A 14,894-nucleotide genomic window follows, 5' to 3' on the forward strand; every position below is an offset into this window, starting at 1 on the left:
CCTCTTGCAAGACTCTTCTCCTATCTTCTTCATCTCCAAATTTGAAGAAGTAGAGTCTGTTTCCCTTAGAGAAGATCTCAAGACTTCCTCTTGGCCTCCACATTCTTTCCACTGCATTCTTTACCGTCGCATAAGAGATAATGTGCCCTAGGAAGTGTCCCAACTAGGCTCCTTTCCCATTCTTCCTCCCCTCTTCTAACCATCTCCTTTGGGCATGATATGACTACATTGTTTCCCTCCAACGCTTGTGGGTGGAAAGTAAGCTTGTTGTGACCTCTAGTTGAAGCTCTTGTAGAGCCCAACAAGACTGGCCATGAGTGGGCTTTTGCTCGAGTATCTCTTCTATTGCCAAAGTTCCTTGTTATGTCCTTTTGGTGCTCCCTAACTTCTTTCATTGTGGTCACTAGTTCTTCTATGCCATCTACCTTTTTGTTTAGTGTTATCCCATTGGGAACCTCATTTGGGATGGTTCTGTCTTCTTTCATTTGTTCTCCATTATCTGCTCCATTAGGCATTAGCGGATAGCCCATGTTTAAGTCAGTGGACTTGGCAGATTTTCCTCCTTCAGAATCTTCCCCAGCACTACTTCCTGATGTTTCCTCTATGCTAGATGTATTTTCCTTTTTTCCAAGCATTTCTTTGGTTTTCTTTGATGGTGTGCTTACCAATGTTGGGAATTCCTCAGAGTATAAGAAATTCTGCTTCTCCAGGATCTCCATTTGGCTTCCCGGATAATGGTTACCCCCTTTGCCCCCAAAGTGGCCTCTTCCTTGGTCCAGTCCACTCCTACCCAGACTTCCTCTTGGTCTCAGACTGATGCCATCAAAGCTGGTCCATTTCTGATCGCAGTTCCCAATACTTGGTTCCTCCTCTGTACCTACTAGCTCAATATCGAACTCCCCTGCTTTGTGTTCGATTCCCCTCCGATTAATTGAATTTTCCATCAATCCACCCAATTACGTTGCCTTTCAAATTCAAGTTGTCATTTTTGCTGGACTTTCATCAAATACTCCACGTTCACTCTTGATGTCTTTCAGCAGTTTCGAAAGATGCGGAGTCTCAATAGAGTAGCTCTGTCATATAGTTCATCTTGGTTTCAGCTCTTTCATGGCCGCTGGTTTCAGTTGGTTTTGTTATGGTCGTTGTCTAAAGTTTATATCTTCTATATCTCTCTGTCACCCACCTATCTAACTTGTTAACTGTAAGAAAATTATTTTTGTTGGTAGAACTGTGAGAAAAAATTAACAAAAAAATAATATATATATAGGGTCGCATTCGGACGACAATCATATCGACTCACATCTCTACAAATCAACTCAGCCGTTCTATATCGACCAGATCTACGGTTCAGATCGTGTGTAGCGTTACAAACGTTTGTAAACAAATGACTTTTCCATATTTGCAATTACCTCCTGTAGACACCCCATTTTTGCACTCGCCTGATTAATCAACTCGTCAACCCGATCGCAACAATTCCCAATGATGGATGTTTATCCCAATGCTTTATTTTGTTACCAGATATGTTTCAGAAATCCGGATGAGGCATCTCGAACTAACAAAACTGTAGAAATCATGCTATGCTAGGAAAATATGACCCTAGAAACATAGAAATCATCATCTTGCAGACAAAAAGAAGCTTTACGATAAAAATCACTAAAAAATGACTAAATTACCAAAATACCCCTAACATCAAAACAACCCTAGAGCCTACATTACGCTTAAGAAAATCCTTTCGAACACATAAAACAACAAATCGAAACCAAATAAATCATTTTGCCAATTTTCACAGAATTTGACAAAATTACGAAAATGCCCCTCATAAAGTTCACGACCATTTCACACAAAAAATTTCATAAATGACACAAATCAATATTTTCATTGAATTCCTTACAAAAAATCGATTCTAAAACATCCTAGAATATCAAAAACCGATTTGAAACACAAAAAGTCATCTCCGAGGGCAAAACGATAATTTTATAATTTTTATAATTAAAATTTTCAAAATTAATAAATAAAGCATTAAATAATTATAGTGAAACATTAATAAAATTAGTTTAAAAATTTAAACTAAAAAAATCGATCAATCAGGCTCTCAGGCAAAATTGTTGAAGGTTGCTAAGATATTTATTCAAGGACCCCTCCATTTGGGGGTCCAAAGAATTAAAGATATAATAAGGGGGGCTCTCCAAAAAATTAAAGTCAATCAAGTAAGACTAAAGTCAAGGTATTAAAGTCAATCAAGTAAGACTAAAGTCAAAATTAAAATCAATCAAGTAAGACCAAAGTCAAGATATTAAAGTCAATCAAGTAAGACTAAAGTCAAAATCTTAAAGTCAATCAAATAAGACCAAAAGTCAAAACCCTAATAGAGTTCTAATTAAATAATAACTCTATTTAATAGAATTCTAACTAAAATATAATTCTATCTAAAATAATTCTAATTAAAATATAACTCTACCTAAAACAATTCTAATTAAAATATAACTCTAATTAAAATAATTATAATTAAACACTAATTCCATCTAAACAAACCCTTTAAAAAATCTATAAATAGGGGTCCTCACACCCTATTTTCGTATCAAATAATAAACCCTAAGAGAAATAGGTCAAAAAGCTTCTCTAGCCTCTCATAAATCCCTAATTTTGAAGTCTCAACTCTTTACCTAACACCCATACTTCGATTTTAGCATGAAAAACACCTAAAAGTCCTTCAAAAACACCCCAAAATCCATAATAAAATTCGAAGAACCTAAATCTAAGAAAGAGATACCTTACCTCGGAGATCAGAAATCGGATTCAGAGACAGAACGAAGCAAGGAGTACGGTACAAGGAGCGATTTTATCAGATCTGAGGGAATAGAATCGTTGCGTTTTGAAGGTAAATTTTTTTTTTATCTAGGTTTTCTATTAGCAATGTAGTCTTATTTGGGATAAGTAGAGACCGGCATTGGCCGGGCGGGGTTGGTGCCTAACACCTTCCAACCCCGTAATGTGATCCTCGGATTCAGTTTTTCTTTAGTAGATTAGTTGTTTTTATTCGTTTCGAGTCTATATTCGGTTCCTAGACCGTAATAACTAGGTGGTGACTCCCAAACCTCAAGGGTCAAAAACGGATCCGCGCACCCCGCGAATCGAGGGCACTTTCAGTGGCGACTCTGCTGGGACATTGAGGATCAAATTTGAAAAATCCCAAGTATGGGAGCATTGCTAAAATAACCTAGACTGTTTTTGGTTGTTAGTTTATATGTTTTTGTTTTTGTTTTTATCATCCTTTTCGGTTCAATTATTGATCACGCGTTTGGATCATGAATATTCCGCTTTTGCATGTTAGTTTTATTTTTGTTTATTTTTATTATTTTTATGGTTTGATCAGGGGTAATTTGGAATGACTCTAAATAATGCAAGATTTCAATAAGTTAACTAAAGAGGGGATGATGATCGTTGAATCGGGAATTTTGATTTGTTTTTAAGGGTGTGTTGATTTGCCCTTTGGCTGTATTTTTTTTCCTTTTCTCAAAAAAAAAAAAACAAATTTTTTTTCCAAGGTAGGTGTGATCTATTTTTTCAAACAACGTTTTTTTATTTTTTTTTAAGTATTGATTTATTGGTAGGTTTTTATATTGTTCATGGATAGCCCTCAAACAAAGGTTTCTTTTACATTATTAACAACAATGGGCTGGTAGAGTGGGTGTGTAAATCCAATTCGTTGAAAATCTTTTTTTTTTAAAGAAATTTTTTTTTCTAAAAGGGTTCTGTTTACAGCAACATTTTAGTGGTGTGTAATAAACAAAATCGCATTTTTCTATTACCATATCGTCTTCTTAAAAGATCTAACTGGTGTCATTCTTTCCAACAGAGATCGATATAAGCTCCAACCGATCGGCTGAAATCTCAGTCCGATCGAAGTCATCGTTTTCCCTTTGTAAAAATCAAACCTTAAAGATTTAGTTTTTCTCAAAAATCGATGTGATTTTGGGCGTTTTAATCTTTCTATTACCACATCGTCTTCTTAAAAGATCCAACTAGTGTCATTCTTTCCAACAGAGACCGATATAAGCTCCAACCGATCGGCTGAAATCTCAGTCCGATCAAAGTCACCATTTTCCCTTTGTAAAAATCAAACCTTAAAGATTCAGTCTCTCTAACAAATCGATGTGATCTTGGGCGTTTTAATCAACTTTTCTGTTGGTTGTCGAAGGACGAGTTGGAGGTTGCTGGCTGTGACCAAAGGTAGAACCCCTTCATCGATTTCTATCATCTAGATCGTGGGGTTTGAGCCGATTCTGAAGATGGAGATGATGACGTTTCATCCTTAAAATACTGACCGCACTGTTGGCAGATTTATGAAGTTTTTTTTTCTCTCGATCTCTCATCTGTTTTTTGTAAAAAAAATAGAAAAAAGGAATCCGAATAGATCGTCGTTCTCCATCTTTGCGTTATCAGGATTATGTAGGACAAGAAAAAAAGATATTTGTGTTCTTTACTTGAAGTTCTTATTTTCCTCGATCTGATCTCAAATTGAGTATGGCAATGGCAGGATAAATCGACCACCAATTAACACTGTAAACCGAAGTTTTTTAGTTTTTTCTTTTTTTCTTTTTTCCGATCTAATTTCAGAAATTCCGCTTCAAGTTGTGCCAATTGCGCTTCTTGGTCATCTTTTGTATCTAGTAAGATCTTGCCCTTTGAGGGGATAGACTCAGTTTATCCAAGAAAGGAAGGTGACTTAAGAGTGCATTTGCTTATGCATTGTGCGCCACCTCCGATCTGGAGATCCGAATGATTCAAACTTGACTTCATAGAACCGAGTTGAAAGGCTAGTTGTGCTATTTCTACCCAGTTAGGAGCTGTCTAGCTTTAGGCAACCTATCTAGGTCTAGTATTTTCTTTTCGTGATTGTTTGATCTACTGTGTGATTTGCATGCTTGGTAGACGTTCACAAAACATCGTGTTAGAACCATTTGATCCTGAGATCGAACGTACCATTAGTAGGATACGCAAGACACCATCAGTAGTTATGATGGATAATCGAGAGCGAACTCTCAATGAGCTCTTCGCTCTAGCTTTCGCTTCTCCTCCTACATGCATTATTTTACCATTGACCAATGCACCTCAGTTTGAAATTAGGGCTGCCACCATCAATATGCTCCATAAGTTTCACGGTTTAGAACGTGAACAACCTTACATTCACCTTAATCAATTCTTGACTATATGTCAAACTTTTAGAAATCAGAATCTAGATGAAGAGAGTATCAAGCTTATTCTATTCCCGTTATCCCTGGAAGACCACGCAGCTGCATGGTTGAACTCCCTAACACCCAATTCCATATTCACTTGGGATGTTCTATCCAAGAAATTTATGGCCAAATTCTACCCCGTGGCCAAAACTGAGAAAATGGACTCTATTAGAAATTTTAGAGCCCGTCCTGATGATGAATTTTCCCAAACTTGGGAAAGATTCAATGATTTATTGGTCAAGTGCCCACACCATGGCATTGACAAAGCACAGTTGGTGCAAAGTTTTTATAGAGGATTAACAATGAATCAACGTACCTTAGTCGAGTCAATGCATAAAGGTCAATTCAAGACTCCCAACCAAGCGTACGATTTCCTCATAGAATTAGCCGAGAGTGCTTAAAATTGGAGCACTAACCAAAAAGAGTTTGATAGAGATGATCCGGTTATAAAGATAGGCATGTATGAGATGAATGCAGACCCTGATCTCAAAAATGTTATGTCTAGTCTAGTGAGTGGGATGAACAATCTCACGAAGAAGTTAGATGCATTTACCATCTCAGCATCCAAACCTCACCTAGACCCTCGTATAATTTCGCAAGTGACTGTTGAACCGAGTTCTTTGTGCGTCATATGCGATGACAACGACCATTTGGTCGAGTGTTGTCCCACCTTGCTTCAAATCAAAGCTGAACAAGCAAATGCAATTAATGGGTATAGTGCTTTTAGGAAGCCAACTCCGAACTCTTTTAGCCAAATGTATCACCCAGATAATAGGTTCCATCATAATTCCTCGTACAGCCAGAACGAACCTATTCAATCTAGTGGTCCGTCATGTTACAATAGGAGTTTTCCTAGGCAATCTGGTTCTTCCACAAACCGAGCCATTGTTCCTCAAGTCCCTTATCAGCCCCAACAATCTACAGATTGCAAAGCCATCATACCAGATCCCATAACCAATTACCAACAGCCTGCCCAACAACAGTCGTCCTTAGAATTTATGATTGTCGAGTTAATGAGGCAGCAACAACAGTTCATCCAAACTCAACAGCAAACCCATCAAAATCAAACTCAGATCAACCAGGTCACTATGCAATCCATAGCTAAAATGGAAGTTCAGTTGGGGCAATTAGCTCTCTCCTTGAGTGGGAGAGAAAAATGTCAATTTCCTAGTCAGACTATCCCTAACCCTAGAGGTCAACCTTTGATTCCAAACGGTTCAAAAGGTCAATATGAAGTAGGAAGCCATTCTGGAGCTCCACAAGACTCAGTCCAGGCTATCCACACCTTGCATTCGGGAAAGAAGGTGGACAACAAGGTCCAACCTATTGACAAGGGAGAAAAAGTCCTAGAGAAGGAAAAAGTTCAAAAAGAAGTCATAGAGTCTCCAAAAGAGAAGGAGAAAGATTTGGAAAATCCTCCCATCATTTTGCCAATTCCAAAAGCTCCATTTCCCCATTACCTTAGATTCTAAAAAAGATAAGCAATTTGAGGGTGTCTTAGAAGTCTTCTAAAATGTGCATATCAATATCCCATTCCTAGATGCCATTAAACAGATACCTTCTTATGCGAAATTCCTAAAGGATTTGACCACAGCAAAAAGGAAAACACTGTTTCCTTGGGAAGCCATCATAGCAGCCCAAGCCATCATGTGAATGATGATCAGAGTGTATGTTTGTTCTCAAATATCAAAAAATTTGTTTGTAGAAATTAAAATGGGTGCACCGACTCAATAAAGAATCAATTTCTTGTAAAAATTCAATAATGACCCAGTCCATCTCGATCCAACAATCATGATGGACCGGGCCATTTAAATCAAAATGGAAATCAAATTTTCAAAGAAGAAAAATAGTTTACAAAAGGAAAATATTTTTCAGAAAAAAATGTTTTCCAAAAGAAGTATTCTCTAGAAAAAAGCGTTTTTCAAGAAAATGCTTTCCATAAGAACATGATTTTTCAAATGAAAAATAAAAGTAATTTTACATGGACCTTGGAAGTGTACTAAAATACCCTTTTGTGTCAAATCAGGATGTTAGCCGCTGGCAATAACCTGATCGACCAGTTAGTCAAAACAACCGTAATAGGGATGCACCCTGTAGAGAAGATCAATTTTGAAAAATTCATGTTGGGGAGTGCTCTCTACTTCCATGAGTTTGAGATAGACTGGAACCTCTTACGTGCTATGGCTAAGCGCTGGAACCCCTACATTCACATATTCCATATTGGGCATATGCACTTATGCCCCACTCACGAGGATTATTGTGGCATCATGGGGATATCCACTTCAGGACCTCTAGTCAGGCCCTCATTGAAGACCGGATACTGGTGACCTCGCCACAGGATTGAACATTTCCAAGGAAGAAGCCAAGGTCTTAGTTCATAATGGGAGATTGGACTTAGTACCTTTACTGGGCTTATATCGCTCTCGCAATCATCTTGTCAATGTAAAACCAGAAGCCAGGCGTGCCACTAGAGACTATCGATTATGCCTAGGAATCCTAGCTCAATACGTACTGACCTCCAATAGTGATGGCCAAACTATTCCTGAATCCTTCATAGATATTGCCTTTCAACTCTCAAAGAAAGCCAATCCAGTACCTCTCATCCTAGCTGAAACTTTCTCAGGTCTAGATGCTATAAAAAATGGTGAGTGGGAAAGCTTCAAAGGAAGCCCACACCTACTTTATATGTGGCTTTGTGACCGTCTCAAAATTATAGATGTTCCTTCAAACCTCGAATATGGGCCAGAACACTTTTCCAGAAGAAACCTCTTAGTGCGTCACAACTCAGTCAAGGCTTGGAGCAAATGGTTAGATTCTCGCCTTGCCCGTCATATTGGTTTAAGATGTCCTTGGTGGATGACTGATCCCCCTGTTCTAGGAACCAAAGGATCCTACTATGTCCGTCTGATCGATTTAGAAGAAATATCTTTTTACCATCCTAACTTGATCCTAGAACAATACGACGTACCCATAAAGTTATCTTTACCTCAGCACAAAGATTTTTTTTCCCCTTAAGCCTTTGACTGAAAAGTTAGTGCATCTCATTGAGAAAGCTTGGAACAAACGCACCTTAGGGTATCCAGACGGACTAGCAGAATTCAAAGAGCCAGTTGTTAGAGCCAAGAGGATCAAGCCTGACAGTAATCCTAATGACCATCAAGACAAAGCCAAGCGTCCATGTAAAAATAGTTTAAAGTCAAATTTGTTGAAAAATGTTTTAATAAGAACATTTTCTTTGTCAATCATTTTCAATAAAGCTATTTTTCTTTTGAATAAATATTTCCTTTTTGAATATTCATTGTGTGAATGGATTAATTAATGGATGGGTGCACAAACCTCAATGAAATGATTCTTTAAAATGTTATCAAGGGGGTAATACTGAAATTGACTAAATCTACCTTTGATGGGGTCATATAGGATTATCATTGCTTCAAACTCAATCGTCCACCTCCTAGTTGGAGTCGTAAGTCCAGTCGACTAGAACGAGTTACAGTACCAAGTCAACAAGTAGAGATGGCTTCAGAATCTGAGCTCACAGATATCCGTAAGATTTTGGCAGCCTTTGCCAATGATATCAACAATATAAAAGGCAAAGTGGAAGTGTTAGAACAGACCTCGGAATCAACGGGCAATCCCCTAGATGACCCAAAAGGAAAGAAGGTAGAAGAGAAATGTCCACGTGAAGTCTTCGAACTCGATGGAGACGAAGAGTATGTTGAAGAAAATTCAACGTTATCTAACATAATGTCTTAATTGGAGTAAGCTATGAAGAGTATAAAAGGTATCGATGAAATTACAGCAGGCATTGAAGCTCCAAACAGCATCCTTAGAATCTACTTGCCAGAGAAGTTTGTGATGCCTGAAATGGACAAGTTCAGTGGGACAGGGTGTGCGAAAACACATCTTAAGGTGTATGTTACCAACATGCGCACTATGGGGCTTAGCGACGAACAGATGACGTTATTGTTTCAAAGAACTTTATCAGCATCAGCACTACGTTGGCTGATGTCTCAAGATCCAGTTATTGTGGGTACATGGGAGAACATGTCTAAGGCCTTCTGGCATCAGTATAAGTACAGTACCGAGATTAAGACCTCAAGAAGGGATTTGGAAGCAACTAAACAGAAAAATGGGGATGCATTCAGTGATTTCATTGGTCGCTGGAGGGCCAAGGCTGCCCAAATGTGGGATAGACCTTCGGAGAAAAAACAAGTAGCGATTATCCTAAAGAACCTCTCACAAGGATATGCTCAACACCTAGTGGCCCAATATCTCCCTACTTTTGAGTCTTTGTTACAAGTCGGAAGCCAACTCGATGACGCTTTTGCCACTGGGGTTCTTTTTAACCCCTCGGATAATAAATCTAAGAAATCCTATGTTCCCAAACCTAGTACCAACCATGTTTACATAGCCAACACGTCAGCCATCCCAGCTCAACCCCCAGCCCAGATTAATAACCAGGTTCACCCAAGTCAACCTCGAATTCCGCGTCAATTTATCAATCTAGGGATGAGTCTCACTGTAGCTCTTTACAAATTGATGAAAAAATGGCTTCTTACTCCTATCCAACCCCGACCTTTGCCTAATCCCTTGCCAGCTGGACACAATTCTAACTTGTTCTGCGAGTTCCATCAAAACTCTGGCCATCACACGGATCGATGTATCACCTTGTGCCATGCCATTCAAAACCTTATTGACAACAAAAAGGTCACAATCCCTAGCCCACCAAATGTCACCACTAATTCACTACCTACCTATCAACCTCCACCAATCCTGAATATGATTTTCCATACCCTATTACTATTCGATCCCGTCTCTCTTATCCATCGAATCCAAGTCAAACCGCCTACTTACCCCCTTGCCGGGATAATTTTCACTGATGAGGTTTTCACTACGAACTATGAACCATTTGATCTAACCTTGGATGATACATATTGTTTATCCCCGCCTCGCTACAATAGTCATGCATTCACTAGTTACCTGTTGGCTCAAATTAACCTGAAAAGCCTTGTATCTTTGACAGATGAAGATCTATAATTATTGACTGAAGAAGATGAGCCTTTCTCCCTCTCCTGTGATGAAGTTAGACATATGACTCGAGGGGGAAGAATTTTTAAGCCACAAGAACTCTACGTTGATAATTCTACAGCCTTGACAAAGAAGGAAGGTGAATATCCCATCAAAGAAAACATCGAAGAAGATAACTCTGTGATCAAGCAATTGAAGAAATCAAGGGCCAATATCTCAGTAAGGGGTTTACTCATGGCTTCCATTGCTCATAGGGAGGCTGTTCTCAAAGCACTAAACACAGCCCAAGTCTCCCTTGATACTTCTCCAGATCAGTTGGCCAATATAGCAGGGGCAACTTACGTGGAGAATATCTTATCCTTCTCGGACTCAGATCTCCCAAAAGAAGGGGCAAGCCACACTAAGCCGTTGCACATCACAGTTGACTGTAACGGGATGAGGGTACCTCTGGTTTTGATTGATAACGGGAGTGCACTGAATATTTGCCCTCTGAAGACGGCTACTTGTCTCGGGTTTAAGGCTGAAGATCTCAAGCCCACTAATCAAGGTGTCAGGGCCTATGATAACACCAAGAGGGATGTACTGGAAATTTTGCACCTTCGATTGTCCACAAGCATAATAGAATTTCCTGTGGAATTTCAGGTTATTGATATCCAGTCTTCTTTCAATTTACTGTTAGGGAGACCATGGTTACACTAGATCAAAGCCATCCCTTCCACGCTACACCAGAAGGTCAAGTTTGTCAAGGATAGACTAGTGATTACTCTTCAGGGAAATGCTGAAATTGTAGGAATCGTAAACAGTACTGAGGCCAAGACTGAGCCACTGCTTGAGATTCAGCCAGAACAACAGGGGATAGAACTTAGCGGGTTCGAATTTGAGAATATCTGCTCAGTTCAATAAGATCACTCGGTGAAAGAATATTTTCCTATTGAGAACACCTCTAACTGCTATATGGCCAATATGTTCAAAAAATGAGATTTTTCCCGGGTATGGGCCTAGGTCGCAAGCAACAAGGTATCAAAGATGCACCAGTGATTAAAGAAGTCATTGGCACATTCGGGCTAGGATATAAGCCTACTAAGGAAGATTGGACCCAATTGTGGAAGACAAAGCGAGACAAGGCAATTGCAAAAAGGCAAAGGCGCACCACAGATCTCATTAAAATGAAGCCCTATTGAAAGACCCTTAATGGTTATTTTGTGAAAGAAGGAGAAGATTTCCGTTACTGTGGGTTCCAAGAGCCATTCATTGATTACATCACAGGTACTCGTCTGCCGGGGTTTGAAATCTTCTTTGTCATGGAATGACCTGAAAAGGAAGTAAGCACAAAAGTTGAAGACTGGCAGCTCGATCTGGACTCCCTCAATATTGATCAGTTATTCATTGAAGATCACAGTGTCCTAGTGTTGTCAGTTGAGAAGGGGATCTCAAATCCTCAGTCTGGAATCAAATTCGCTGTTGGGTGTCTCTCTAACTATCATGTAATTAGTCCTGTGTTGCACGTCAAGGCTGGGTCTGTTAGTCCCATTAGTCCTATTCAGTCTGACATGCCGGATGAGTCATTTATTTCTATTGAGTCAAGTAAGTTAGTTGTTTCTACTGAGTCTGTTATTTCTAGTGAGTCTGTTTTTCCTGCTGAGTCAAGTGAGTTTGTCAAGTCTGCAATGAGTCCTGTTACCCCATCTCTTTTTAATGAAATGAAAGAAATTTTTTATTACCCCGAGCGCAATAATAATTTAACTAATAATCTGACTTCGGAGGGAGAGTCTTCTGACGAAGAACTTCCCTCTGAAATAATCAAGTTACTCGAACAAGAAGAGGAACGTCGAGCTCAACCTCTAATAGAGGAAGTAGAGGTTATCAACCTCGGAACAAAAGAAAGTCCTCAAGAAATTCTGATTGGGGTCACTTTATCTTCCGATGAACGCAAAGGGATAGTAGACTTACTCAGAAAGTTCAAAGACGTGTTCGCGTGGTCTTACGAGAATATGCCAGGAGTAAGTACATACATTGTTCAACATCAGATTCTGTTATATCCTGATGCTCGATCAATCAAATAGAAACTTCGACGTATGAAGTCAGAATGGACTCTGAAAATTAAAGAAGTTACGAAGCAGATTAACGCTGGATTTTTGGAAGTAGTAGAATACCCTGAGTGGATTGCCAATGTCATCCCGGTGTCGAAAAAGGATGAAAAAGTCAAAATGTGTGTGGACTTTAGAGACCTAAATAAAGCAAGTCCAAAAGATAGTTTCCCTTTACCACACATAGATGTTCTAGTAGATAGTACAGTAGGGCACGCTTTGTTGACCTTCATGGATGATTTTTCAGGGTACAATCAGATAAAATGGATCCTCGAGATATGCAAAAAATGTCGTTCACCACACAGTGGGGAACCTTTTGCTACAAGGTCATGCCTTTTGGTTTGAAGAACGCTAGAGCCACCTATCAAAGAGTGACTACGATTTTACTACATAAAATGATACACAAGGAAGTCGAAGTCTATGTAGATGATATGATAGTCAAATCCAATGAACGACTGGGGAACGTTGCTGCGTTAGAAAAATTTCTCACAAGGATTCAAAAGTACCAACTCCGCCTCAACTCGCAAAAATACGTATTTGGAGTAACTTCGAAAAAATTATTGGGATTTGTGGTCAGTCAAAGAGGGATCGAAGTAGACCCTATGAAGATTAAAGCTATCCAAGAGATGCCACCGCCTAAGACTGAAAAACAGATTCGAGATTTTCTGGGTAGAATCCAGTATGTTAGCAGATTCATCGCTCAACTCACCAACGTCTGCAAACCTATTTTCAAGCTTCTCAAGAAGAATGAACCAACAGTTTAGAATGAGCAATGTCAAAAGGCTTTCGACCAAGTCAATGAGTATCTCTTGAACCTACCTATTTTGGTCCCACCTACACCGGGAGAACCACTTCTTCTTTATCTGTTAGTTACAGTAGAAGCTATGGGATGCATGCTTGCACAGTATGACAAAGATACTCGCAAAGAAAGGGCTATATACTACATCAGTAAAAAGATGTTGGAGTATGAACGAAAGTATTCAACCTTAGAAAAACTTGTTTGGCACTGGTATGGGCTACTCAAAGACTTTGGCACTATATGCTATCTCAATCAATTATCTTGTTATCCCGGATGGATCCTTTCAAGTATCTTTTTGAGAAGCCGGAGTTGACAGGGAGAACCGCGTGATGATTATTGTTGTTATCAGAGTTTGACATCACGCATATTACACAGAAATCTATCAAGGGGAGAGCTGTAGCAGAATACTTGGTAGATCACCCTGTAGTGGAAGGAATAAGGCCTGTTGATCAATTCCCAGAGGAGAACATCTTGCATGTTGAAGAAGAACCGCTGAACCAAACATGGTAGTTGTACTTTGATGGAACTGCCAATCAAAATGGGTATGGAATAGGGGCAGTCCTATTTTCTCTAGAAGGATGTCACATTCCTATCGCTATTAAATTAGCCTTTTCGAACACCAATAACACGGCTAAATATGAGGCATGCATCGCGAGGCTCGAAGCTGCTTTGAACCTGGGCATTATAGAAATTAAAGTTTTTGGCGATTCAACCTTGATCATACATTAGTCATTGGAAGAATGGAATACTAGGGATGAAAAGTTGAAGCCTTATCATGAGTATCTGTTAAACTTAGTGAGTAAGTTTAAAGCTATCCTATTCCAACACTTGTCAAGGGAAGATAATAGATTTGCTGACTCTTTAGCCACTTTATCTTCAATGATCCATTTGCCCCCTGGCATGGAATTGAGGCCGATCACTGTCGAAGTCAAAGACTAACCCGCATATTGCCATTAGATCAACATTGCTACTCGACTACCTGATAGAAAGCCATGGTACACAGATATAAAGAGAGTGTTGGAAAAACAAGAATTCCTGGAAGAAGCATTGAGGGAGGAACTATAAACCCTACTAAGATTAGCATCTCAATTCATCCTATGCGTAGGAAGTTTATACAAAAGGTCTTATGATGGGATTCATTTGTCGTGTGTTGATGAAGATCAAGCTGAATATATAATGGTTGAACTACATTCAGGAGAATGTGGCCCTCACATGAGTGGGAAAATGTTAGCTAAAAAAATTGTGAGACAAGGGTACTACTAGCCCACGATGGAAACATATTGTCACCACATGGTCAAGACCTGTCATAAATGCCAAATATATGCGAACCTTATACATGTGCCACCATCTCAATTAGTTGGTCTGACTTCACCGTGACCATTCTCAGTTTGGAGAATTGACATTATTGGTAAAATATCGCCTAAGGCATCAAACGGGCATGAATACATTCTAGTTGCTATCGATTATTTTACTAAGTGGGTCGAAGCTGCCTCTTATGCTGTCCGCACTGCGTTTCGAGTTGCAAAGTTTATCCAAACAAACATCATCAGTCGATACGGGGTACCTTCGGAGTTGATTTTTGATAACGGGTCACACTTCAAAGCTGAAGTTATTACATTGTGTTCAAAGTTCAAAATCTCACACCACAAATCATCTCCTTACTATCTTCAGACTAATGGAGCAGTCGAAGCGGCTAATAAGAACCTCAAGACTATCATCAGGAAAATGTGTCAATCACATCGA

The sequence above is a fragment of the Akebia trifoliata genome, chromosome 5, assembly GCF_017979445.1.
Source record: "Akebia trifoliata isolate Shusen 1 chromosome 5, ASM1797944v1, whole genome shotgun sequence".
NCBI classification, from domain to species: Eukaryota; Viridiplantae; Streptophyta; class Magnoliopsida; order Ranunculales; family Lardizabalaceae; genus Akebia; species Akebia trifoliata.